The sequence below is a fragment of the Panthera tigris genome, chromosome A1, assembly GCF_018350195.1.
Source record: "Panthera tigris isolate Pti1 chromosome A1, P.tigris_Pti1_mat1.1, whole genome shotgun sequence".
NCBI lineage: Eukaryota > Metazoa > Chordata > Mammalia > Carnivora > Felidae > Panthera > Panthera tigris.
Genome location: NC_056660.1, coordinates 188,440,595 through 188,468,369, shown reverse-complemented (window position 1 = coordinate 188,468,369; position 27,775 = coordinate 188,440,595). Strand labels below are relative to the sequence as shown.

General features: G+C 40.5%; 1 long non-coding RNA gene across 2 annotated transcripts in view; it reads left to right on the top strand.

The window, feature by feature from the left end:
- The window catches only part of LOC122240499, a 48,978-nt gene extending 23,456 nt beyond the window's left edge, over positions 1–25,522 (top strand). For both annotated transcript variants that reach the window (XR_006220311.1, XR_006220310.1), the window contains 2 exons: positions 21,771–21,862; positions 25,258–25,522. This is a non-coding gene — a long non-coding RNA (uncharacterized LOC122240499). The remainder of the gene's footprint in view (positions 1–21,770; positions 21,863–25,257) is intronic.
- Positions 25,523–27,775: the final 2,253 nt, after the last annotated feature.

Below are 27,775 nucleotides of genomic sequence, written 5' to 3'. Positions count from 1 at the left end.
GTAATGAAAAATAATGATCAATAATAAGAAAAACCCAAATCTTTTTCATGTAGATTATATCTTAATAAGGAAAATGGACAGTTAACAAATCAAAGCATAAATATATAATACAATCTCAGTAATGACAGAAAACTTGTTTCAGTCGAGTAGTGGAAACAGGAACTTGATTAGAATGGGTTCAAAAAAGAATGAGATGTTAGGACATAAAATAGTGATATAGGACAATTTTTAAAAATGGGTTTTGTTTTATAGGGAAGCCAAAAAAAAAAAAATGGTTGAAGGAGTAAGAGTATTAAGGGCAAGGATTTTATTAAGGTGAGAGATTGTTTCAGAGCTGCTGGCAATGACCCACTGGATGGGGGAATTTCACAAAAAAGAGAGGGGATAATTGCAGGAACAGTGTCTTGGAGGAGACATGAGGGGGCAGGAAGTAGTAAGCACATAGCTTTTATTTTGAGAAAGGTTAAGGCCATTCTATACTTGAGTGCTAACTCATCCAGGAAGAGATAAAATTACCTTACTCTCATCCCCATCTGTGTTTCTTCATGCCAGCCTACCGTCAGCCATATTGGAGAAACTGAGGCAGTTTAGTAGCTGGCTCACGACTGAACCTGGGGATGCCAAGAGAAATGAAGCAGAATTCTTGCCTTCAAGGACATCTCAGTCTAGTAGACTTCTGGAAAAATACACCCCTCTCCTCATATTAAAGAGAGGTTTTCTCCCAGAGAATGACTTGATCACTTAATTGATTTTGTTGAGTCATTTTAAATCCAGATTTTTATTAACCTTTCTTTCTTTTACACCCATTCTTGAGTATCTTGCCTTGAATTCATAAACTCCAATTAAGTATTCTTGGCTAATAACTTTGCCATGAAAATATCTCAAACTATTAAAGTCTTGAATAAAGTATTCTGTGCTTGACACTCCCCACAAACCTCATAGGATTTGAAAAACTTGAAGTATGCAGAGGGAAATCAGACTAAACGCTCACATATATTTTATTAGAAACATTTCTTTAAAAACATGAAGACAAGGGGGAAAAAAAAAAGACCAAATTCAATTTTCGAGCCTGGCACTTCAAGTTCTCCACAGATAGCTCTATTCTAAACAGTAAAAATAAAATCAGCTTTGTTCCTGAGCATATGCTTTTGACATTTTTTTTTCCTTGAAGTCTGTGAATTATTAATAAACTAATTTCTCTTTATAGTTCAATCTTTGGAGATTTAAAGTGTTCACTCAAATGCACAGGGCAGAGATAGAGCTTCAGTTCCAATCAGCTCCAATCCTCTCCAGAGATGCTGGCCTTGAGGTATCTCTGAGTCTTTGATATCAATCTTTGATCCAACTGGGAATTTCTGATCATTTCTAGAACTAGTCTGTTAATACCACTTAATGCCCTATTTAAGTTGGACCATTCTGCCAGCTGATTTTATGCTTTCACTTTGCTCCTGAGATACTTTATGTGTGTGTTTATGGCATACATATGTACATATATCTCGCTATATAGTTGTACTTGATGGATTATTTCTTGGCAGGTTGTATTAAAAGGCAGAATTTTTGATAACAGAGGATGTCTAGTATATTGGCAGCTCTTGTAATGAACCACATTGGAGCTAAGTACCACCGAGAGTTCTTCTGCCCTCTCAGTGGAGCTTAGTGAAGAGAACTTTGGGCTCTATAGAGAAAATAAGTTTGCAAAACTCAGAACTGTATGACAGTGGAATAGGTGAACTCTGGATTAAGTTCCTTCCATCCATCCTGCGCCGGTGACCAATGGTCAGGGTGAGGAGGGAGAGAGGATTCCTCCATTAGCTGAAGCCACTTCCAACATTATTTAATTCTATTCCCTCCTATGTCCTCAATGTATGAAAATTATTCTTTTTTGTTGTTGTTTGTTTTTTTATTGAGGGAGAAACTGAGACACTGAGTTTAATTGACTTGCCTCATATCCTGCATGCTATATTAAGGGACTGAGCATGATTTCCCATCTATTTAATAGACCTTAGGGGGGATTCAGATTCTGGATGAGGTCTTCTGCCTCTCTGATCTCTGGTCTATATTATTGATCCAAAAGGAAAAAAAAAAAATCTAGCAAACACAGGCCAAGCCTTATGCACCAGTTCCTTGCCCCTCGCTCCCTTGATACTCTCTGAGGGAAGTGGCTTCATACTGAACCCATCCCTGCCTTTTTCCCTCTTCCCTCTCCCTTAACAACCTGCTAGATTATTACCAAGATACAGGGATCAAGCGAGAGGATCGCCAGGTGACCATGTCGAAAGAGCCGCTTAGCAGGAGCACCAAAGAATTCAGTCTTTGCCAACATTGCCAGCTCATGCAGGCAGCAAACTTGCCTCCCTCCTGAGAGGCCTGGGTCAGAACCTGAGCCACAGAAGCAAAGGGAGGAGGAGGAAGGGAAGGCAGAAGAAGAAACGAAAGCTTTTCCTTTTTTATTTTTAAAGCCAGTTCTATTCTGGGACTTTATTTACTTTTTTTGTTTGGCTCCAGGGGTTAAAGGGCTCACAGTAATGGAAACTGGAGGCCACCACTTTATTACTCTTCCTCTGGACTCTCAGGACTGGTTTACTTGGTGCTGAGTATCAGCTTCGTCAGTTTTTCTCACCCAGGACCTCTGCCTCATCTGGCCCTATGAACTCCCTCTGTCCAGGACCTGGGAAAAGTCAGCTCAGCTGTAGCCATTGCCAGCCTCAGCTAATTGGAGGTTCAAGTGGTTGTCCATATGAAGCAGCATTTGCGTTTACCAGTGTTTATGCTTCTCCTTAAAGACCCAGAAAGCTTTGGGATGAAAGAAAATGCTTGTCAAAGAAAAACTTTTTTTTTTTCATATTTTGTAGTATTTTTAGCCTTTCCAGGTTTCCTTTTAAAGATTTTGGTTCTCCCTCTTCTCTCAAACTCCTGGGCTTCTTCTAAAGAAATATGTCCTTATCCTACCATTATACATATTGCAGAAATGTGTGTCAATAGCATGTCACATTTCTTTGTAGAGGTGGATTTGATATAACATGCATCAGATCCTTTTCTGGAAGGAAGAAGGATATGTCAAGAATGGCATAGAGAGTCTGAATAGGCACCACATCAAGGTTCTCCAGAGAAATAGAACCAGGAGCTGGCTCACATGATGATGGGACTGGCAAGTCTGAAATCTATAAGGCAGGTCAGGAGACTAGATACTCAGGCAGGAATTGATGGTACAGTCTTAGGACACATGTTTTTCTTCTCTGGGAAATCTCAATTTTCCTCTTAAGGCTCAACCATACGATCTAACACTAATCTTCTTTACTTAAAGTCAACTGATTGTAGATGGCAATCACACCTACAAAATTCCTTCACAGCAACACCTAGATTAGTGCTTGATTATTTCACTGGGTTCTAAGCCTAGCAAACTCGACACATAAAATTAATCATCACATGCACCACCAAGTCCTTTCATTTATATTTAATGACTTTCTCTAATTCATTCACTTCCCTCTATAATCCCACTCACAACCCTAATCCAAACTGTTGTCATCTCTCCTGAAGCAATACAACTTCTTAATTTGTCTCCCTGACTACACTTTTCCCTCCACTCTGCAAGCAGAATAATCTTTTCAACATGTAAATCTGATCCTGTAGCCCTCTGCTTAAAATCACTCCATTGCATTTGCCTGGATCTAGGATCAGTCACCACTTCTTAGCACCATGGAAGAAGCCCTGAAATGTTGGGTTCTTCCAATTTCTGCAGGCTTCTCCATGTTTTGTGCATTCCAGCCACACTAGCCATTCAGTATCTTGTATCCATCCCTTCTGCCATATGGTCTTTGTTGGCCAGTTGCAACCAAACTGTTGCTTCTGCTTGACAGCTTGTTCCCTCCTCCTGGGCCTGGGTAACTCCTACTTATGGCCATTAGTCAACCTATTCTTTTCTCCACTACCCTGACCAGATCAAATCCTCTAATTATATATTATCATAGCCCACACCTCTTCTTTGGAAGATGCATTACATTAGACAGATTATATTCATTTGTATGATTATTTGATTGATGTCTATGTTATCCCTAGACATTGCTCTGTGAAGATAGCAGTGATGACTAACTTGCACACTGCCACATGGCTAATGTCCAGTATGGTGTTGATTCATGGAGGGTACTCAGTAAATATTATTGACTGAACATAGGGATGAATTGTCCAAGTTAAGATGGAGGTCATGAAAGGATGCTGGTTACATCCTGCCCCTTATCCTTACCCATTTCACACTCTTCTCCCCACATCTTGGACACAGCTACAGTTTCCTCTGACTTACAATCTTACCTCACAGTTGGACACTGAGACTAGGAGTTTCAAAAATGGCCAGGAAATCAATGGTAATTACTGCATTTCAACCTATTTGGCTGCTCCCTTGAGCTTGTTTGGTACCTAGACCCCTCACACACATCTAGTGTCTTTAGTCCACTACACATTTCTATATTATTTTATTTTATTTTATTTTATTTTATTTTATTTTATTTTGTGAGAGAAAGAGAGCACAAGTGGGAGAGAGCAGAGGGAGTTAGAGAGAGAGAGAGAGAGAGAGAGAGATGGGAAATCTTCAGCAGGCTCTATGCTCAGCATGGAGACTGATGCCAGACTCAACCTCAGGAGCCTGGGATCATGACCTGAGCCAAAATCCAGACTCAGACACTCAAGCCACTGAGCCACCCAAGTGCCCCTCCCCACCAACATTTTTGTAGTTTTGAAGATAGTTCTAATATTTTAAAATAAAAAAATTTGGGGCACCTGGATGGCTGGGTCGGTTAAGTGTCCAACTTCGGCTTAGGTCATGATCTCACAGGTCATGAGTTCGAGCCCTGCATCCGGCTCTGTGCTGACAGCTCAGAGCCTGGAGCCTGCTTCGGATTCTGTGTCTCCCTCTCTCTCCCCTCCCCTACTCACTCTCTCTCTCTCTCTCAAAAATAAAAAAAAAAACATTAAAAGCATTTTAAAAAATAAAATAATAAAAAATTTTTATCTAAAATATAAATTTATGACTTTCCACTAAAAAAGAACAAAAAAGTTCTATCTACCCTGGGCCTATCATCTAATATGGCAAAAATGAACTTGAGTTGAGTAGCCACTGTCCATGAGTTGAGTTGAGAAAGGACAGGTGTCCTCCCCTGTGTACATTGGAGTTTGAGGCTCCTGCTATAACTGATGACAAGCTACCAATAAGCTTACTTTTCTCTCTCCTTCTCCTCTATTCTGCAATAAACTCCAAGGATCATGTTGGTGGAGGCGGGGGGGGGGGGGGGGAATGCAATAATTTAAAAACAAAGAGCCATCTGATGTCCTGTCTACTGATGCTCTCTGCTATAGGCTGTGGCTGACCAAGGCAAGGCCAGCACTCTCTATTGTTCACTTAAAAGCCTTTTGATTTGGGTGGGCCAAGGATGAAGCAAGGCTGTGAATTTACGGGCAGTTTCTCTACAAAAACTGAAACAATTGCTGTATCCGCTTTTGTCTGTAGAATGGGAGTGAAAATACTTAGCAGAACTGACAGCCAAAATGGCACAGTATGAAGGCCATGCACACGAATTTTTTATGGCCTTACTTCTCCCGGGAACTTAAGAAAATTCCCTGAGCTTGTGACCTTCCACTGGATGCAATACAAAGGGTTGTTATTTGCTCGATTCTCATGCTTAAAGGAAAAAAAAAAAAAAAAGGAAGTCCAGATGAAAGTTAAAAATAGGGCATGTGAATTTAATGCAACTTTCTCTGGGATCATAAGTCTGGTGAAAGGAAATAAAGAAGGAAGAAAAAATAGACACTATATTAAGTGAGCTTCCTGGAAGAATGTTATTTGCTCACAAATATTTATCCAGAGAACTCCTCAGACTAATTCCTCATTAACAAAAGTGTCCTGGAATGTAGGTGGAATCCATCCGAACATCCTCAAAGGAAACTTGATAGCTCAGAAAAATCCCAGGCTTAGAGACATTTTCCCTGTTCTGTAGATTTTTCCCAACTACTCTTATCCCTTACTAAGTATTTTTTTCAGAATATCTAGAACACACACGTATAACACTCCCACCTTTCTGGAAGTCAGAATTTTGCTTTGGGTCATATGGCTGAATCAGAAAAGAACACCCTATCATTTCCAAATTCCAGGGTCCATAGTAAAAGGGACCCTTCTACTTAGCAGACAGGATTCACAGATAATAAACATTGTTTTCTGCAGTTTGGTCAAAGGCAGGGATGATGAGTCTAAACTTCCAATTCTGCCTCTGAAGCATTATTCCAATCAGGGAATTATGCTGCAGGTGGAGACATGTCCCTGGGAAAGAAACCATCTGCTTCCATACAAATGTCATCAGTAATAAAGAAAGATGGGGGAGCCATGTGATTGAGGAATTGGATCACATCCATATCAGATCTGCTTTTCAGTTGTAAAAACAGTTAAGTTACCCTCAATTATTCTTATGCACTATGTGAAAACCTTTTCTTAGCTTTATCAAGGTCCAGAAAGAGACACATGAGCCTGGTGACTGTTTTCGAAAATGATCATTTCTGAATTCTGCCTCAAACTCCATATGCCACTTCCTGGTTCAGGAGCAAGAGGCTTGGGGGAAAATAAGTTTAAGCTCATAAAAACACTCAAAGGGCATACTGGTCATCAAACAGCTCTGAGCAAACTGCATTTGCAAATGAATCTGAAAACATGTGGATTCAATTTTCCTTGAAATGCCCAGAGGTTAAAAAATTAAAGGGGGAATGCTTGGCAGAAAAAGGCTGGGGTTTGGCTATGTGCACCAGTTTCTGAAACATAAATTGATTGTTTTGCCAGAAAGAAAATATTACCTGGTCCCCCTTCTCAATCACATCTCTAACTTAATTATCAGTGGCCCCATTTCTCATTGTGCCTGCAAAGTGGACAGGAGACTTGAGCTCATTTGAAAGAAAGCAAGTTTTGTTCATTCCCAGGGTGGCCTTGTATGTGGCCGACCCAGGATCTCAGTACTGTCATGGGTTTCAACTCAGTGACACAGTGGCAAGAAAACCATCTGCTAGCAAAGTCGTTTCTCCTCTGCCTATTGCCTCCCATCTGCCTCCACTCATCAAGTTTTACCCCTCTTTTTCCTTCCGCCAACCCCCTAAATAATACCTTTTTTATGACCAAATAAACACAGGCAAATGTGGAACTGCTTTAGAGCAAATCCAAACTGTTTTAAAAGATCATGAAAATAGAGTGGGTGGGGGAAAAACTACATCTGTGAAAAAGCAGTGATTAGCCTTAAAACAATGTGAGGCCAACGGCACAGAGTCCCATTACAAGATGATGTGTGGTGCCTGTAAGTGGCTGTTCCTGGTCTCTGAGGTAGCAAAATTGTCACATGTTTCTGTTGTTGCCATGGCAATAATCTGTAATTGTGCAGAAAATCCACAGAACTCACAAGCAACTCCTTAGTGGATTGGGCTGAAAGAAAATCAAACCCGTGAAAGCCCTGAATTGATGTGGTTATGAGAGTGCGTTGGCCAAGCTGGTCCAGTTTAAGCTGACCTGATTTTGCGGATTTCCTTCCCCTGGCCCCTATCTAGCTATGGTGAACTCCCTCTTTATGTATATTTTTCGCACTTTTATGTTCCTAGCCGGTGAGAGGCATAAATCCTACTCAGCTAGGGAAATGCTTCAGCTCATTGCTTAGAATTCTGAGTGCACAGTTTGGGATCTATAGGGTGGGAATTAGGGCTGCCAGAACTTCTAGACCTTGGACTAGCACTGAAGATGGAGGCCTGATTTGTCCATAAAGGTGAAAAACATTGAGTGTCCACAAGGCCAGGTGGATATTTCTCCCCAACAGGGACACAGTGGGGAGGAGATTAGTGCAGCAAGGATGTGTTTTTCCTGGGGTAGCTTGGCAACTGAGTACACACACATGTACAACACACCCATCTGAAGGCGTGCCAAGACTCGCCTTCTTTAAGGCAAGCTAATACAAACCATGCCCAAAACATGGCCAGGAAACAGAAGGTAGGTAGCACGTCTCCTTTCTGCACTAGATGCTGTATGACGTTTATGTATGTATCAGCCGTCAACCCCAAATGTTTGAGGGCATGAGTGAGTGTGGGGGCCCCTGTCAGAAAATTGAGCAGGAAGAGGGGCCAGACAAATCACTCTCATGTTCCAAACTTCAGTGAGAATCCCATGGGAACGCAGCTTCCAAGTAGATCCCATGAGAACATCTGGGATGAGGATACTCACGCCAGGCCCTAAACCCAGACTCGTTAGTAATAATGCCTCATTTTTTCTCATGTATTTATTTATCCTCTCATATACTGTGAGTATGATTTACGTTCCTTCTACAACTTTTCCTAGTGGGAGCCAGGAAAGCAAGGTGGAGAATGAACACCAAGCTGTCTATTAGGAGGCTTTCTCTTGGATACCCTCTCATTTGAGGTTACTCAATTGCAGGCAACAGAAACTCAGTTTGCTTAATTTAAGCAGAAAGGAACGTATCATAGGAGAGTGGAGGGCTCATGGATTTTGGGAAAGGCTTGAGAATCAAAATAGGAAACAGGAACCTAACAGCTTAGGATTCTAAGTAGCAACAACAACAAAATGAGCAGTTTGATCATAGTTTGTCCCTAGAATTCTTAGCTTCAACTGCTTTACTCTTCTGTCATTTTCTCGAGATTCAAAATCTTGGGAAAAAGAGTCTGAATTGCCTAATTGAAATCAGAAACCCAGTTCTCTCTCTTGGAACAGGCATGAGAGGGAAAGAAGGGAAAGTGTAGCTCTTAACTTAGAGTCTCATCAAGATTCCATAGAGTGGGAGAGAGATACTTTCTCAAAACAAATCCTAAAGTGCGCTCAGGAAGGGAGGAGACTGAGGATTGTGATAGTTGAGGTGTTGGCTTGGAAGAGAGAGTCAATGACTAATGTTCAGCATTGTAACCTGGAGGGAACGTTGAATAGTGGAAGTGTCGATCAACTGACATACATCCGTATGCCTGAGCAGAAATTTGCTAAGGAAAATTGGAACAGAAAGGTTAGGTAGATGGGGAGTGAGTGAAGAAGAATCTAGAAAATATTTTGTTTGGCATCTGAAAGAATTTAGAAAAAAGGTTGTTAAAAACAACCTGATTTGACACCAGCCATGCTAATGGGGTAGACTTCCTGCTAGTCAGAGCTCCCGGTTAATGTCCACTTCTCAGCGTGTCTGATTACGGGTTGAAGTTGACCGATCAGCAAACTACTCAATTATAAGCCCATCTTCTCCCTGTGGTGCCACTAATTAAAACAGGAACCATGTTGCAGCTCACACTCTCCATGCAGTTCCACCTTCCAAAAGCTGAATCAGTCACTACAATTAGCTGTTGTCAGTGGAATCAGCCTGCCTTTCCCTTTTTCCGATCCCATTCCTGTTTGGTGTGAATTCATCTCTGAAAAACCTTCCCTTGGGGTGATTGGTCTCCCCCCATACCCTCAGCTGTGAGAAAGGAACACATGTGGCGGGAGCTTTGAAATGCAACCTCAAGATGCAGCTATGTGGAAATCTCAGTGTTCTGGAATGCTCTGACCTTTTGTCCTGCCAAGTGCCATTCTTTTTTTCTGCAATCATGTCGTGAAGGGTATTCCTACATGAATTTAATTTTTAAGAGGAGAGGAAGAAGAAAAAAGACATGGCTCAGTATGGATCCATTTGCAGGAAAGTTGTTCTTCAGGCAGCTGGGACAAAGAGCAGCATTTTTTATTATTATTATTATTTTTCTGTCTTGATGAACATAATGGACCACTTGGGTAATTTCAGCTGTAAATGTACTTCTCTATAACGGGATGATGCTTCCATGTGTAAGAGTGGAGAGAGAAAAGATGTTGAGAAGCACCATGGTGACAGGCTAGCAGAACAGGGGCTTGTTCCATGACTACTGAGCATATCCTAAACTCTCTTGAATGCCAAGTCCATGGCTTCCCAACCAGAGAGAGGAACTTTTGTGAACTTCTCAAGGTCCAGTTCAAATCTCCATTAGTATTAAAATCAATACCCCTGGCCGGAAACAAGATGACATTTCTGGCATCCTTCCAGAGAGACTGCCAATTAGCCTCCAGCAGAAAGGTCTCGGCCCACACTCCTCTTAATGTCCCTTTTCCCTTGAAGAGGCAACTTTAGGTGCCTTTGTCTTTTAGTACAAACTTTTCCATTCAGTGTTTGATGACTCCGATGTTTTCTCCCCAAAATAAACTTCTAAGTTTCTCTATCAAAAATTTTTCTTCTCAAAACAACTGTGCACATTGAAAAGTTTCTAAGAACATCCCTGCACTCAATTGTAGAGGGGCAGACCAATCTCAGGGTCACTGCACAGATACAGTATCATAAATGAGAATAGAATGTAGCTAAATGTTTCGTATAAAGCAATGGTTAAGTGCCTTGACTCTGGGGTTAAAAAGATTTTCATTTCAATTCTGAAATCACTAATTAATTCATCTCTGGGTGTCAGTTTCCAAATCCATAAAATGAAAAGTATAATAATGCCTACCTCATATGGTTATTGGGAGGGTTCATTGAAATGAGGGTTAAAGTACTGGGCATAGTATTTGTCACATAGAAAGTGCTCAATAAATGGTGAGAGTTATTACTGAATAATTTGCACCTTGGACAGCATTCCCAAGCAGGTGACCAGTCAAAGTGGGCAAGGAGGAAGGAGTGTCTAGAGCTCTGGAACCCTTATGATATGCTCACCATGCATTAGCATAGGACTTCTGACGGTCTGTGTGTCTCCATATTACCCAGATCTCTTTGTCACTTTGTTTCTACCACTTACATTTTGATATAATCATGCCTTCAGTCCTGAATCTCCTACCTTGGGGAAGATGTCCACAATGGGATATGGGGAGCTGCAGATGACTCAAAACCTCACTTATTTATCAGTGTTCTTTATCCTATGTGACTTCAAGTTACTAGTCAGATGACAAAAATGGAGCAGGAAACACAGACACACACATACACACATTAAACCAGAGTCATCCTGTTCCACAAATACATGTTCTCAAAGCTAAACACTCAGTGACTATCCACGTATCTGTTGATGGAACATCTTGGAAATGGAGATCATTTTGTATATTCCACATTTTAGATTGATTTAGGTTGGGATGACAAACTGATATCAGCCAAAGTTCAAGTCAGCTCAGAGATGGAGAAATGGGGTCCACAAGTGGCCAGTTTCCTCTAACCCAGTGCCTCTCTGACCATTCACACTCTAAGCAGGGGACAGGGCCTATGCTAACAAGGAGTTTTCAAGGGAGGACACAGTAATATTAGGGAGATGGTGGGTGGGGTTCAGGAAATAGCATGACTAGCTCTTACACAGGCTCAGGTTGCTCACTGTCATATACAATAAATCTGCTGAAAATGTTAAGGCAATTAAATAAAATAAAGAGAATACAAATGTGGAAAAAAGCTATTGTAATTGGATATTCCAGAACTTGAGACCCAGGCATAATGTTTTTATAATAGTGTATATAAGACAGTGTTCTATTCAATAACATAACAAGGATTATGTAATTGAACAACATTATTTCAAAATATTTTCTGGGTTGGATCTTATGTCCCAGCATCTCAAATACACACAGTTCTAGTTATGGGAATCTGCAGTATTAGGACAATGAGCTCCAGCCCACAGAACATCTGGCTTCAACCACTGTTCCCAATCTCTTGTTTTTATAAGCAATAAATTGGGAGAGCCAGGTTTGCATGCTTGGGTGATTTGATTCACTTGATGCACAGATAATTTTGGCCACTTGTTATAGCTAGTAGTCATAGGTACCTGACTTCAATCCCTAAAAGTAAAAATGGTTATAGTCTTTCCAGTTAGTCATTTAAGGATATTTTAGGTCCCTGTTACCTACATAATGCTTCATGATGGGTCATGATTAAGTCATTTACAAAAATATTTATTGAGAACCAATGATGACACAAGTTCCCTGCTCTCACAAACTTACAATCCAGCAGGGGAGACAGACATTAGATAAATCAACACCTAGATGATTATTTGATTACAGTTGTGAAGAATGATTCAGAGGAGAAGGATGAGGTGCCATAAGGATGGATGCTCACTTGGTCTGGAGGTCAGCAAGGCTTCTCTGATAAAAACAACACTTAAGACATCTAAACCAATGGCTGTGTTGGTCAAGGGAAAAGGGAAGAGGTAGGAGAGGAGAAGTGAAGTCTAGAGTTGCAAAAGCCTAGAGGCAGAAGGGATAAGATATATTGAGGAACTAGAGGAAGGCCAATATGGCGGGAGTATGAGAGTTACAGGGGAGCTTGGCAGGAGATGAGAGGGAGGAGGTAGGCAGGGCCCATGCTGAGGACAACAATCTTATTTGCAAAGGTACCATCTAATAGAGAAGCAGCTGCTTCTCCAAAGTAAATTTTGTTGATTAGGCTCTCAAAAAATATTTATTTAATGTATAATTACTCCTTGCAATTTGTTCCCACCACTGGTGAAAGGAAAAAGAAACAATTCAATATCAATCCTACTCATTGGGGGTTGGTACAAAGCACAACACATTTCTGTTACCAATGTTTCCTGAGTTTCTGCCATTCATGGGTTAGTCAGGATTCTCCAAAGGGACAGTGCATATATCTAGGACTTAAGAAGAATTAGGGGTGAATATGGAGACCAGGAAGTCCCAGCATCTACAGTTGCCAAGCTGGAGATGCAGAAGAGGCAGTGTGTGGGTCCAGTCCCAGTCCAAAGCCTGACAACCAAGATTACCAACACGTAAGTTCGAGTCTGAAAGCTGGCAGGCTCGAGACCCAGGAAGAGTTGATGACTCAGTCTGAGTCTAAAGGCCAGAAAAAGCCTATGTCTAGCTCAACAGTCACACCGGAGGAGTTCCCTCTTACTTTCATTCTCTTTAGGCCTTCAGTTGACTAGACGAGACCCGCCCACATTTGGGAAAGAAATCTACTTACTAAGTCCACCAATTCAGATGTTAATCTAATCCAGAAACATCCTCATGGACACAACCACAATAATGCTTAACCAACTGTGTGGGTACCTTGAGGCCCAGCAAGTTGACAGGTAAAATTCACTGTCACACAACCCTAATGATTTTTGTCACACTCATGTGACACCCATATCCTAGTTTATATAATATTTTTGTTTAAACAAAATCCTCTTTTTCTTAAACACATTTATTTGTAAATGGAACTTTAAGTCACCACTGTAAGTGCCATGTCAATATTACCTGCCATAAGTTGGAAGTATACACAAAAATAGAGTTGTATCAAAACAGTATTATTATGTACTCGAAAATCATCGTGGTCTACTGGAGTTCTTAGCCTGTGGTCTCCTCTCCATTATATAAAAAGAGAGATTAAAAAGAGATGGAATAAAAGAGATGTATAAACACAAAACTGAGACTTTTCCCCCGACTCTGTTAGTTGGTTTCAAAGAGAATTGAAAAGGAAGCAATTTTCTCACTGAGTAATACAGTGTAAGTAATGTCATGTCAGAGTGCCACATAAAAACATCCACAAACCACTGGTGGCACGTGGCCCACACTTTGGGAAACAAAGTTATTTCCTAGATAAATGTAAGCCAAAAGTGTACAGTCTCAATTCATTGAAGGAAGGCAGGCCAGTCCTTGCCATGGCAGTGAATGTGTCCTCTGCTTTTTGGAAATGAAATAGACACTTTGATAAGTTAGGAAGCTTTTTTATAGATAAAAATCTCAGGGATGCTTTATATGGACCAGGTCTCGGTGCAGGTGGACCTTGAGACTAAAGGGATCGGCCAGAGGAAGTCACCTCAGAGAGGACCTTGCAGTGGAATCAGGCCAACCAAGGGTCATGGAGAGGGGGTGGATGGGGTGTTGGGTGACCACTAATAGAGGTCAAGTGAAGCCTGACAAGCAGCCACAGAAGACTCTTAATGCATATTCTGTAAGCAGAAGCTCTTAAAATTGTTGATGCTGATGTTATCATTTTAAGTAAACGTGCCAGCCTGTTACTGGCATCAGCAGAGTCAAAATGTTGGCAACAGAGACTGGGAATCAAGGACACCATCTCTGACCTGATGAGAACTCGTGAGAGCCAAGGAAGATCCAGGTTTCAGAGGGAATGGCCTATTAGGCTGTTATTCAGTCAGAGCCTAAGGCATTAAGGGAATGAACAGGAAGAGTCAATCATCAAAACTAGGCATTTGGCCCCCCATGAGGCAGGAGTTCTACAGCCCTTGAAGGTCAGTGCAGAGGAGAGGCAGACCAGGTGTTAGTTTCTACAAATACAACATAGCTAGCCTTGGCCACAGTTCCCAAAGTGCAGTCCCCCGGTCACCAGCAGCAGTATCAGCTGGGAACTTGTTAGAGAAGCTTATTCTCTGACCCCACCTCCTACTGCATGTACCAGAAACTCTGGGGTGGGGCTCAGCAATCTGTGTTTGAATACATCTTCCAGATGATTCTGGTATATGCTACAGTTTGAGAACGACTGGTCCAGGGGAACGAGGTGAGTCTAAGTGTGCACAGCTAGAGGACAACAGGGTTGCCGTCCTGGCAGGGACACACGGGTGTCTCTGCTCAGGACACCAGTCAGGACACTGTCCAGCTTCTGTTCTGATCTCTCTTCAGTTGGTAGTGGCTTCTCACACTTCAGCAGTCACTTTGTCTGGCCCGCTCCTCTCTTTGTGCACACAAATAAGCCTCACAGTTGCAACAGGTAATTAGAAGGCTCTCTCATTAAATCATTGTTAGCATTTATCCTTTTTTTTCCTCTCTTTTAGATAGAGACTTCTGGGGGAATTTCTCCTAGTTTATATGATGTGGTAGATAATTTTATGAACATCTCCTAAGGTTCTTTTGTTTGGTTTGGTTTTAAAGCGAGGGCCCCTCTGTACTACCCCATTGCCTAATGAGGCACTCAACTCTTGCCTGACATTGGAAAAAAAGCCTGCAGCTTCTCTCTCCCCAACATTCATGCAGATGTGGATTCGTTCTGGGAAAGAGGGTGATTTTGCAACAGAGGAACAAAGACCTTGGCAAAGGGAGGCAGCACGGGAGGCAGCACAGGAGGCAGCAGGAGAGGAGTCGTGGCCGAAGCACAGTCTATGGATCCAGACAGACCTGGGTTTTCTTGACTTTGCTAAATGTTAGCTGCTCAGCCCAGGGAAGTCACGTGAGCTCTCTGTGCCTCAGTTTACTCATAGTAATATAACAATTTCATAAAGTTATTGGGAGGGTCCAAAAAGACAGTGTGTGCATATGAAATGCCAAACTTACATTAGTTGCTCAATATAGAGATGTCATAAATTTGTGTTATTCTCTAATTCTTTCCCAAGTCTCTCGGGATCCACAGAAGGGTAGTTTACTGGGCACGATCTGACAGATAATAGCCAATACTTACTGAATTCTTATCAGTTAGATGATTTTACTGCATGTAACCAAAGTCTGACTCAAAGTGGTATAAATGACAAAAAATTATTACATCATATAACAGGAAATCCAAAGAGGGGTTGGATGATACAATCAGAGCTCCAGCCCTCATGTTCTTGGTTGTACCTACTCTGTAACTCGGCTTTCTGAGACTGGCCTCCTTTGTGGTCACAAGATGACTGCAATAGCTGACGTTTAGGGGCTTCCCTGCTCACATCCAGCAAGGGAGGGAAAAATGTCTTTTGTGACCAGTCTTATTGGACCAACATGGGTCATATGATTTTCCCTCGAATAAAGACATGCACTGATTGGCTATGTTTCAGAGGTCTGGGGCTCTGATTCAATCGCTGGCATCCAGTTATAATGATTAGTTAGTCAAACCAGAACCCTGTCTGAAACTTGGGGGATAGTACCAGCTTCCCCGAAGGTTCTTGCACCGAGTTTTGAAAAAAGGATGAATAGCTAGAAATAAAGAAAAGGAGAGCCAGATATGTTCACTACACTCTTCTACATCCCAGGGACTGTGCCAAACATTTTATATTTATTCTTATTTCATCTTCACAACCACCCTATGAAGTTACTCTTTTCACAGTTGAGGAAGAAGAAACTCACAGAGGTTAAAATCACTTGCTCGATATCGCTGGCAAGGTTGACAGACCAGAATGCAGGCTCTGGCCTGAGTGCCCCCAGAGCCATGTTCTTCACCTTTGTATTGCCTAGTTGGCTGGCCTCTTTGGCACGGGAGCAATACTTTAGCCTCACAGTGCAGGGTCCAGGGATCCTGGCACTAGCCCAGTGAGGTGGACTCGTTTTTACCCCATGCAGAGGAGTGATGGGAACACTCTGCAAAGAACTTGAGCTCAGCTCTCAGGTTTCCACAGTTATTTGTCTGTTGTTACCAAACACTAAAGACTTTAAAAATGTACTGTGGTCATATAGGCAGGAAAAATGACCTCATGCTTGCAACCACAAATCCAAAATGCTCTGGAATCTGTAAGACGAACTGCATTTTAATTAGAAGAGAGAAAGAGCAATGAAGACGTTTCTTGGATATTTTTTCAAACCCTCCCTTGGCTTGCCTTCAGGCCAAAATGTGACAAGTGCCCTAAATCTGATAACAAACACACACTTCTGAAATCATTGTTAGCTTTCCTAAAAAGAAAAAAAAAATCACATTAGTTTCCTGTTACCAGTAACAGTTCAAGAATGTGCAGCCTTGAAATACAGCACATGGGAACACAGGGAATCATCCTCCATTAAATATTAAAAAGTAAAAGTGGAGTTCTCAGCCCATTTTCCTCTTTGCTTAGAAGGGTTTTTTTTTTTTTTTATTACGTTAAGTCCTAAGAACCTTGAACCAGGCAATACTAAAACGACTTGTACTTATCCCTAAAATCTAGTCAATGGTTATTGTCCATGTGTTATTCTTAACCACTGGGTCAAACTTCCTAGCTGTTGATGAAGTTTTCCCAACCGACAGCAGTGAATGATAACGCAGTATCAGTGAGCTACTATATCCCATGATTTGTGTATAGAAACTCCTGACCTTTGACACAGTAGCCTCTTAATCAAAGGGTGATTGCAGGGAAACAAGAGAACTTTTTACATGTTATATGCTTACTATAACGTACACACGTATAACGTATAACGTTCCTGAGAACTTTGTATGTATTATTTTATTCAGTACTCTGAACAAACCAATGTGATCTTTTATCCCATTTTATTGATGAGCACAATGGGACCTAGAGAAGTTAATTTACTATGGTTGACAAACAATATAGATTTGAACTGCATAAGTTCACTTACATGCGAATATTTTTTTCAATACAGTACAGTACTGTAAATGTCTTCTCTTCCTTATGATTTTCTTAATAAAGTGTTCTTTTCTCTAGCTAGCTTTAGAGTAAGAATACAGTATGCAATACATATAACATACAAACTACGTCTTAATCAAGTATTTCTGTTCCTGATAAGGGTTCTGGTTCACAGTAGGCTGTTAGTAAAGTTTGGGGGGAATCAAAAGTTATACCCAGATTTTTTTGACTGTGTGGGGATCAGCACGATAACCCCATATTGTTTAAGGTCAACTGAATATGTAAGTTAGAATTACTTCAACTGAAAGCAAGAGAATGTATACCTGAGAATGGTTAACTCAAGGATTTGCAATCTCTTTCTGTAAAGAGCCAGATAGTAAATATTTTAAACTCTGTAGGCTATAAGATGTCTGTCAGGATTGACAAGCTCTGCCATTATAGGATAAATATATCTATAGATAATATGAAAACAAAGGTGTGGCTGTTTCCAATAAAACTTTATATATAAAAGAAGGCATTGGGCTAAAGTGGCTCTCAGAGTTTGCAGAAAACTGGCTTCAAGCAATGCTTCTCAAACTATCTGGGACAAACAACTAGTTCATTTTTTCCTCTAATTTCCAGTATATCATGGATTGATACTTTTGTAAAATGTGATAAAATGAATTAACAGAAAATGAAATAAGAAGATATTTATGTTCAAAATTCTTTTGTTTAGATTCAATAGACATAAAATTACTCCATCAAACTGTTGCGAAATTTATAAATGCTCCCAAATTCTGAATTTAGCATGAATCAGTAATAAATAGTCCATAGATTGGCACTATTTTATGATTGACATTTTGAGTAGCTGTGCTTTAAAGATTAGGATATTTATTATCTCACCTAGCAATAAATCTAGAGACGATCAGGGTCAACGGCCTAACCATGTTCTCAAGGACCCAGGCTCTTTCTACCCCTCAGTGATGTGATGCTCAGCATTGTCTCTCTTCTTTGTTCAAGATGGTGACCACAGTCATCACTGCATTCTCACTTCCAAAGCAAGAAGGTGAGGAAAGGAGGGCTTCCACTTGCTCTACTATCTCTTTTATTAGGCAAGGCAAACTTGCCCCAAGCAGCAGTCTATTCCTATGTTTCACTGGCTATGGATAACATGAAATAACTACATCAGTCTCTAGGAAAGAGTAATAGGGATTCCATGGTTGGCTTGGTCCAATTGTGATTTGTCCCCTCAGGCTGGACCCAGACCCACCTGACAAAAATAGGACTTTTTAAACCAAGGAGGATGCCAGCTCCAGGAATGTGTTTAAGGAAACCTTGCTATTAGTTATATCCTGGGCCTGCAGTCCTGATCTATTACAAACGGTGTTCCTTGTGCTCCGGTAGTCTGTTCCAGGGAGAGCATTCTCCTTCTGCTCTGGTTCTGGCTTTATGATCTGTGTCCAGTTAATCACTCGTAGGAAGCTTTAAAGATTATAATGTGCTTCCATGTATATTATAAAATTTCAATGTCCATGCTTACGTGTTTGTATGGATGTTGTATCAAAGGATGGAATTTAAGCCCACCAATCATGCTTGAGATCATACAGCAAGAAGAGGCAACATCAGAGCTCTTGCCTAGGGCTTCTGACACTCTTCAGTGCGTTCTTCTCAAGGTATTTGACCATTTGTTCTGTGCTGATCAGTCAGTAGAATCAAAACCACAGCCAACTAATCCAGGCAAAAAGTCACACAGACAATTGTTAGTGTGAATTCACTGGTTGTGTCATAGAAAAGACCCATTTTTGACCATGTTGATCTGGATAGTCTTGTGTAGGGTGACCAACTGTCTTGATTTACTTTGGACTGAGGGACTTCCCAAGATGTGAGACTTTCAGTTTTAAAACCAAGATAGCCACAGTTTTTCATTTTAAAACAGAGGAAGTTCCAAGAAAACCAGGACAATTTGGCCATCCTTGTTTCTGACCCCTGTCTTTGCCATATTAAATTCATAGGCCCCTAGTTTTCCTTGCAAATCAATAAACAATGAATCTAGTTTCGTCTTGTGAATGACATTCCCCCCACAATTAAAATATCTAAATTCAGAGAACCACAGATACATCTGAGATATTCTTTACTTCTTCCACAACGTCCATGATTTCCATGGGAATATTTTGGAAATATTTTTCCTTGATTGTGAAGAGAGACATACAGGAAGACCTTGTCAACATCTTTTCTGCTTCTTTTAGATCTGCTACCGAGGCCAACACAGACACATGGCAGAAGGCCCTAGAACCCACTCATTGAGCTGAATGTATTTAAAGGTGCTTCAACCTTTTCTCTGTTTATCTACAACTTGGAAATCATGTTGTCCCACACATTGTATTAACTATTCTGGTGGCTTAAAAAACAAAATCAGTCTGAGCAGTTAAAGAGGCCTTAATGAGAACCTTTACAGCTATGAGGCTTGCTTTTGTCATATTACAGAAAGCAAGGCTGTGATTTGTCACTAATTTTCATTAGAAATTACCTAGGGCCCTTTAAAAAATAAAAGTAAATTAACAAATTCCCGAGCCCTACACTATGCCTGTATTGGAAGCTGAGAATGGGTAGGAAATGGGGGATGGGTTTGGAGCCCAGGGACCTTTACCTTTCACAAAGTTCCTGAGGTATTCCTGACATGCTGCCAGCTTCAAAAACCTGGCTAGAATATGTCATTCAACCTGTCTGAGTGACAACTAAAATTGTAATTATTCTGTTAAAAGAAAACCTTATGAAATTGTAAAGTTGCTCAGTTTTTCCTTTCTTCCTTTCTTTCCCCTAATCTTCCTTTCTTCTTCCTTTTCTTCCTTTTCTTCAATGGTAGCAGTTTACATGCATGTTGGGAGCAAATTTAGGAAATGTTTGTGGAATGACACTTAAAGATCTTTGAAGTAAATTTAAATATGCCTTCTAAAAATTCAATCTATTTTCTACCTAATGCCTGTAGGGATATGAAGCTGGAACAAAAGCTTGAAAGAAATTGATCTCCAGATTTATCCCTAGCAAGGGACATCTCACACTGCCTTATTCCTCCACTGTCATCGTTCCTCGGGTCTTTTCCTTCTCGCGCCTTCATTGTCCTCACCCACCTGAGACTGCATGGGCAGAGAGGATTTGATTTACATTGCTCATTAGGCCACCAGTCTCTTGGCTGAGCCAGGCAACAGGAATGAAAATTAGTGACAAATCACAGCCTTACTTTCTGTAATATGACAAAAGCAAGCCCCATAGCTGTAAAAGTTCTCATTAGGGCCTCTTTAACTGCTCAGACTGATTCTATTTTTTAAGCCACCAGAATAGTTAATACAATGTGTGGGACAACACGATTTCCATTGGGGCACAATCAAAAAGGAAGCTACTTTCCGCACTTTGTTTAATCTCTCTCCTTACATCAACCTGAAGCAGTGCAGAGGTCCCCCTGGGATTCCTGCTCATCAGCCCTGCCTCCTACAAAAGGGAGATTTTGCCTAGACAGCTCCAAAGAGTCCTGATTCAAAGGTAGAACAATTAGTACACATTAATCATCACAAGGATGGTACTAAAAGCATAATCCTCTTAGAACTGGAACAAATTAAACTGAAAGTAGCAATATAAAATCAAGCAAACACACACACACACACACACACACACACACACACACACACACACACACAAATGCAAGGAAGATGAGAGGACACTGCTCTGAAGTCCCAAATCTCACTGCCAAAGGGGTCCCCAAGCATCCACCATCTTTGGTATTCATACAAAAGCTACCCTGCCTACTTCAGTTCCCTGTAAAAAACAAAAGCTCTCCAAGCAGGGGCCATGTAACCATCTCCTCACAAATCTGGATTTGTGAACACCTGGAAACTACAATTATAGTCTGATATCTAATGGGTTTTCTAAAGGTGGAAAGTTCCCCCAAAATCCTGGAATCAACCCACCAAAGACTTCTCCAAGAGGAGAGAAAATTATTCTTCTGCTTTGGAAAAGAAGGATCTTTGCTCAGATTTCTAAATGAGGCCAGCCTTGGGCCAAAGTTTGACTTAGACAAGGAATGTCTGCTTCCTTCACACCCCTCTTTATGGCTTTTGTTTTTTTCTCTCTTTGCTGAGCTTTCGCCCATGAGATGAGAACTGTCTGGGAAGAGAAGACACATACTACAATAAGTAACAGTGCTTTCACACCCTGTAACAGCTGGAAGGCATGTAGGGTAGGTCCACCAACAGGAAAGATACAAAGATATTACTTATAGTCAATGACACATACACTTGGAATTCAGAGAAGGGTGCAAAAGTAACTTTTCTACTTTTTTCAAGTTGCCCTTCATGGGCCCTTTGATGTTTTCCTTTGTTCTCTCTCTATCTCTCCATCCTTTTTACACTCTCCCAGGTTCCCAACCATGTCCCAGTACCCTTTGTCATAGGCAGTCCCATTTCAGATTAGTATCTTTGTTCTTTGAGCCAACAAGCCTCATTTGCTCTGGACCTTCAGAGTATCCGAGTAACAACTGGTACCAATAAACTCATGAACTTTTCTCTCTTGCTTCCTCATAGCACAAATGATGCATTATTAGAAGACCTCCTTCCCACCAAAATTAAGATAAGGTGAATCAAAGGGAATGAAATGGACAGAGAACCCACCCAAGGTGTGTGGAACTGGGTGTTTTATTTGCACGTTCATAGAGAATTATCAAAAAGAGGGCAATGCTTACAACAAGGGATTATTGGTGGATTCTCATGACAGTGTGGGAACTATTGAAGATAGACGTATCTTCCCAGAGCCTTTATATCCCTGCTTATGAAGTTGGAACCTTTTCCAGATATAATCAGATTTTTTACCGTGAGAGGAACCCAATTTACAAATTCAATTCCTTTAATTTATTTTGAAGCTCATGCTATTAACTAAATGCTCAAGAGTTTAAATTATCTGTTTTTTCTTCTCACCTTTGCCCACTTTCTTACTCTCGGGATATCACCACAGGAGACAAATAACATGATGCTAGGAGGAAGGCCAATAGTCATTGGCCTCAGTTGAGGTTCTGGCTTGCAAACTCCCCCAGAGTCCTCCTATCTCAGTTCTGCATGTCTGTAGGACATACTAGGGAGGTGTTTGATTTACCCGCCCGTGGCAGAGTTCAGGTCATGTGATTATGAACTTTGTGCCATTTCCAAAATGGAAAATATTCAGTTTTTGATGAGATTATTAGCTTTCCTCCTGTCCGGTTCCAACAAATGAAAACCAGATTTGCATGTATAAATAACAATCAAGCGCTGAAATGATTTATTTAGTAAAGTTACTGTTTTGGAAACTAAATCGATGTGTCATGTCAAGATCCAATCTGCCCTTCACTCACATGGCAAAGGAGACTTCTCCGGGGTCTACTGGTAAAAAAAAAAGTTGGAATCCTATTAATAGTTTACTCCTGCCACGTGAGAATTACAGTGGAATCCAGCTATGAGAATAAAAGCTCAAAATAATGTTTCCGAGAACATCCTGATAGTAGCGTGTGCTATTTCTTATTGTATTCAAGACACACATGAATAACTCTCCCCCAGAAGAAAAGGAAACAAAGCAAAGGGCAACATATTTTCCCACTGTGTAAATTTCCTTCCTCAAGTAGAAATAGTTAAAATTAGAAGGCAAATCCTATGGTCATTACATGTCAGAATGCTGACATGATGACAACTTCAAAGGCGTGTCGGGCTACATTTGGCGTGCTCTTTTTTAAAAAGACAATAGGCATTGAAAATTAAGCACTGCATCAAAGCCTCCCAACTCTATTGAGACAAGTCTATGGAAAACTCAAACCAAGATGCAAGGCTGTTCCTGTGTAAATTATGTGGAGGGTTCGATGCATGGGAATTGCATTGTCTAAGATGCTCTGGAGACAACATACAACCCTGATCTGAGTGGCATGTCAGAGCTAATGACTACAGCTAGTATGGAACCATCTGCAGCTAATTTTAGTCATCCTCATGGCATTAAACTAAGACTTGTAATTTGAATCAACCCTATAAAAGCTCAGAGACCTCACTGTGATGCCACTCAGTACACAGTGGGCTTGGATAGCTGATAGTGCCAACTTGAAGCCTGTATGAGGGCCAAACACCAGAGAGCAGAATGGACCAGGAGGAAAGGCCAGGCATTAGACCAATTCCAGGTCTGTTATTTGTCAGATAAATTGCTTTACATCGATTGTTTGATTTCTTTGAGCCCTAGTTTCTTTATTTACAAGATGGAAACAGTAATAGTTAACTTGAAGGGGTATTGAGAAAAATCAGAAACTTGCATTATATAGTGGTGACTCAATAAATGGCACTATTATTTATTTATTTATTTATTTATTTATTTATTTATTTATTTGCTATAGCACCTAATGCATCCTTTTATAGCAGAGATTATTAATCTGGGGTCCAAAGACATATGAGACCTAAACTCACCCACCTCCACTGAAATTATATACAAAGTCTCACGCATATGTGCATTTTTCTGAAGACAAGAGTTCATGAATTTCATAATATTCTTAAAGGAGTCTATGATCAAAGTAAATGTTAAAGTCACCACTTTCTGATTTGGCTTCACCTATGTGTGGATCCTACAGCACACAAAGAAGAAACAAACAGTTTGTGATTCTTTCCGTGTTTAAAGTATTCTGTATCCAGTTGGCTTCTAAAATAAAGTTCTGTGTGTGTATGAATATGTGGGTGTTCACATGGACATTCATGCTTGTGGGTTTAGGAAATGCTAATTTTATAATGAGCCACAAGTTTACTGGGAAGACAGAACAATTGTAAGACCAAAAAAGTTGATGACAGATGTACACATGGAGAGAGGCCTGGGATACTGTGGGAAGAACACCAAGGGAGGAAGCAAAAGGAATGTGGAGGAGAACAGAGCTCGGGCAAAGCTGAGAGCCCACTGGGGCCCATTTTTCCAGAGACTTAGCAGACACAGGATCCCAATGGACTTGTGGGAGGGTTCTTAATAGGAATGTATGATTGGATGCTACATATAGAGAGGGTATATGGAGAATCAGCAGGAAAGAATGTGTGTTATCATTAAAGGTGATACCACAACAAGTTCTGGAAGAAAGAAAGAAATGCCCCAGGTAGGGGCAAATTAAATAAATTAGATAAAATAAGGGATAACCCAACAGGCAAAAGACTCAGAGATTTAGAAGCAGAAGAGAAATTCATAAACTTGTTCCATCCAAGTTCACCTGGCTTTCCTTGACTGAGATGCCAGTGGTTTAACTTTCCCTAGGGCCATGCTGTGCTTGGTGCATAGTGGTGAGGCATGGTAAACATGTCTCATAATGTTGGGTAAGGAATGAAGTTGAGTACTTGAGTTAAAAAAATATATGTATGTTTCTATTCCTACACACATGCACATATATGGACACATACTGTGTGTATGTGTATGACTCAAGTTCTTGATCAAAATTCTTGAGCTTCACTTATGCAGAATATAGCTCTGTATGTGCATAGGTACATATATAAATATAGCCACAAACATGCCTTAGTATTTACTATTTGCTAGGCTCTGTGAAAAGAGTTTTAAAGCTCATTCCCGTTTAATCTTTAAAGCAATTGTATGTGATAGGGATGATTACTGGTTTCCATTTTATGGATGAAGAAACTGAGACATACTATGGGAAGTGATTTCCCCAAGATCACACACTTAGTAAATTCTTAAGCTAGGACTTTAACTGAAACAGTTTGATGCTGGGCACTGTAGCCACACTTTGTGTATATTCCTAGGGAAAATTGAGTCTGTTTACAAAATGCGAGGGTGATAATTTAAGCTGCAGCAAAAGAGAAGGGAACTCAGGTTTGAAGTTTGAGGCTAATTCTGAGTCTCATGGAACCATTTCAAAATACACACCAATGTGGATGTATGATATCTTAACTTTGTACTGTGCTCTGCCATGTTTTATTACTTCTCTGTATACCAGGCAATAGAACTCCAAACAGAAAAGAACGGTCAGCTTAAGAAAGGAGCATAAAACTATTGAGAGCCCTTTTATTTTTTCTACACTAGCCCCGTAGGTCTGAGAAAGTCAAGGACTTGATATTTACCACTCAGTCGCTCTACACAAATGGAGATGCACACTCAGAAGGCACAAGAACAGAAGAAAATGAAATTCAGCACCTCCTAGTGGTCATAGTAATGTGGAAGGACATGCTGGAGCTGATCTCTAATGGTGACTGGTTAGTTCTCATGAGAAGTAACCAGCAAGGAGGAAGGGTCTCTTCTGTTATGAGTCTGGAGAACGTCTTGACTTTTACAGATTTCTTGTGAAAGGAAGTCAGTATATTGCATATCTCTGAAGATTAGAAATTTGGTGAATTTTCTCAAAGGTCACAGCGGCTTCTGAATGCCCAATAATTCATTAAGTACTACACACTGTTCTGCCTCAGTTGCTTACATTATCTTTCTTCTCTAGAACGCCTGCAACTTCCTCATCCCTGTGTATTGTCCCCCCACCCTTTTCTTTTTACTTACTAATGAGAACTGCATTGGAACCATGTTATGGAACCATGTTAAGATAGAGACTGAATGGCACACACCTATGATTAGGCAGCCAGGTTTCTGCTGTCTGAATACAGCTGCTGAGGTAGTTGGGGCTTCCTTGGAGAAACAGGGACATTTTAACACACTGATTTGGATGAATGCTAATAGCCTTCCTTCCTTAGGCATGCAAGGTGTTGTTCACTTTTTTAAAGTTTATTTTACTTTTTATTTTGAGAGAGAGAGAACAAGCAAGGGAAGGGCAAAGAGAAAGGGAGACAGAATCCCAAGCAGGCTCTATGCTGTCACCACAGAGCCTGATGCGGGCTCAAACTCACAAACCATGAGATCATGACCTGAGCCAAAATCAAGAGTCAGATGCTTAACCAACTGAGCCACCCAGGTGCTCTGCACTGTTCACTTCTCTGCTGAGATTTTAGATATGGTCTGAGGATATCTTAGAATTCAGAGAATATCTGTGACAGATTGGATGCTAGTAGATATGTTTTTTTTGTTTATAATATTTTGTTTGTTTATATGTATTTTTTTTCTGGCCAACATGTAATTCTCTACTATTCCTAGTTATTGGAGCTTCTGGAAATTACTCATGCCTGTCATTTTCATCACTATATTCTAAGCCCCTAAAGCAATGCCTGCCATGTGATTGGTGTTCCATAGAAACTTGTTGAAGAAATGAATAGATGGCCAAATGTGAATTTGTATCACTAACGAGGTGGCCTTATCATATCCCAGCCTTGAGTTCCTAACACAGTGCATGGTTATGGCTAATCTAAACAACTATTGTGAGATACTCCTGCAATTCCTGGGTATATGGACTATAAATCATATAGAGGAGTTATCTGAGGCTAAGGGTTTCTCTGGGGATCACACTAGGGCAATGGATGCTGGGAAGGAGTGGGAGGAAGAATCAGTTACCCTTGCTCTTTAGGATCCTAATATTGCCTTGGTTGGCAACACTGTCCTTTGGTTCATCAGGATCTCCTCCCTAGGACTCCTTAACTTACCTTATGCTGTGTAGTAAATTCCTATTCATGTACCCACTCTGGGAAATATTTCCATTTAAACAGGAACTTTACCAATATTGGGCATTAGTCTAAAGGAGAAGCCCTAATAGTGGACTCTTCAGAGAACATAACAAGCCAAAACAGGAGAGATGTTTGGAAGCAAGTGACTATTTTCTGTTCTTATTTAAATTCCATCATTCTGACATCGTCTTTCTCTACCTCCACAAAAAGGGAGTCATTTCCTCAGTCACTATGGTGATAGTTCTTTTATTGGAGGGAGAAAGAGACTCTCAGGAAAGGAACCAGACAGGCCTAATTGAAAGAAATAAGACTCTTAAAGAATACCTTTAGATTCTCCCCTACTTCCTACCACGATTTCAAATCAGCATTCTTAGTAACTTCCCTTTAGAAGAGCTCCACCTCCCCTGTGTCTTTTTGTGAGGAAAAGCAACTCAACTTGTTAAAAAGCCATTGCAGCTAGCGTATTTGAAAACTATATTTTATTTATTGACATTTCTCAAAAAAAACATACATTTTTAACAGAATTTTTGTTGAAGTTATTTTTAGGTGATATCAACCCTTGGATAAAATGTGACAGTGTGTACACAGTATAAATGAGTGAAGTTCTGCACATAAAAGATGGAAATTAATGATGTATGAATTTCACTGCATGTATTTTTCCTTTGTATAATACCTATATCTAGAACAGTACCAGTTTCTTTATATCTCGATGTCCTCTTATGTGGCTCTGAAATGAGCTCTGGACCAAGTCAGGTGCTCTGAGGTTTAATCCTGGCTCTGTCTCAAATTTTCTCTGAGGCCTTGGGAAAATAAGTTTAAGTTTTTTAAACCTCGGTTTCCTAGTTTTTAAAATGGTATTATTGTAATTTATAGAATAAAAACACCGGAGCTTTGCAGTCTTAGTTTGGATTCTGGATAGACTCTTACAAGCTATATGATCCTGTGAAAGTCATTTAACTTCCCTGATCTGTTTATAAAGCAGAGATAATAACAGCACCACA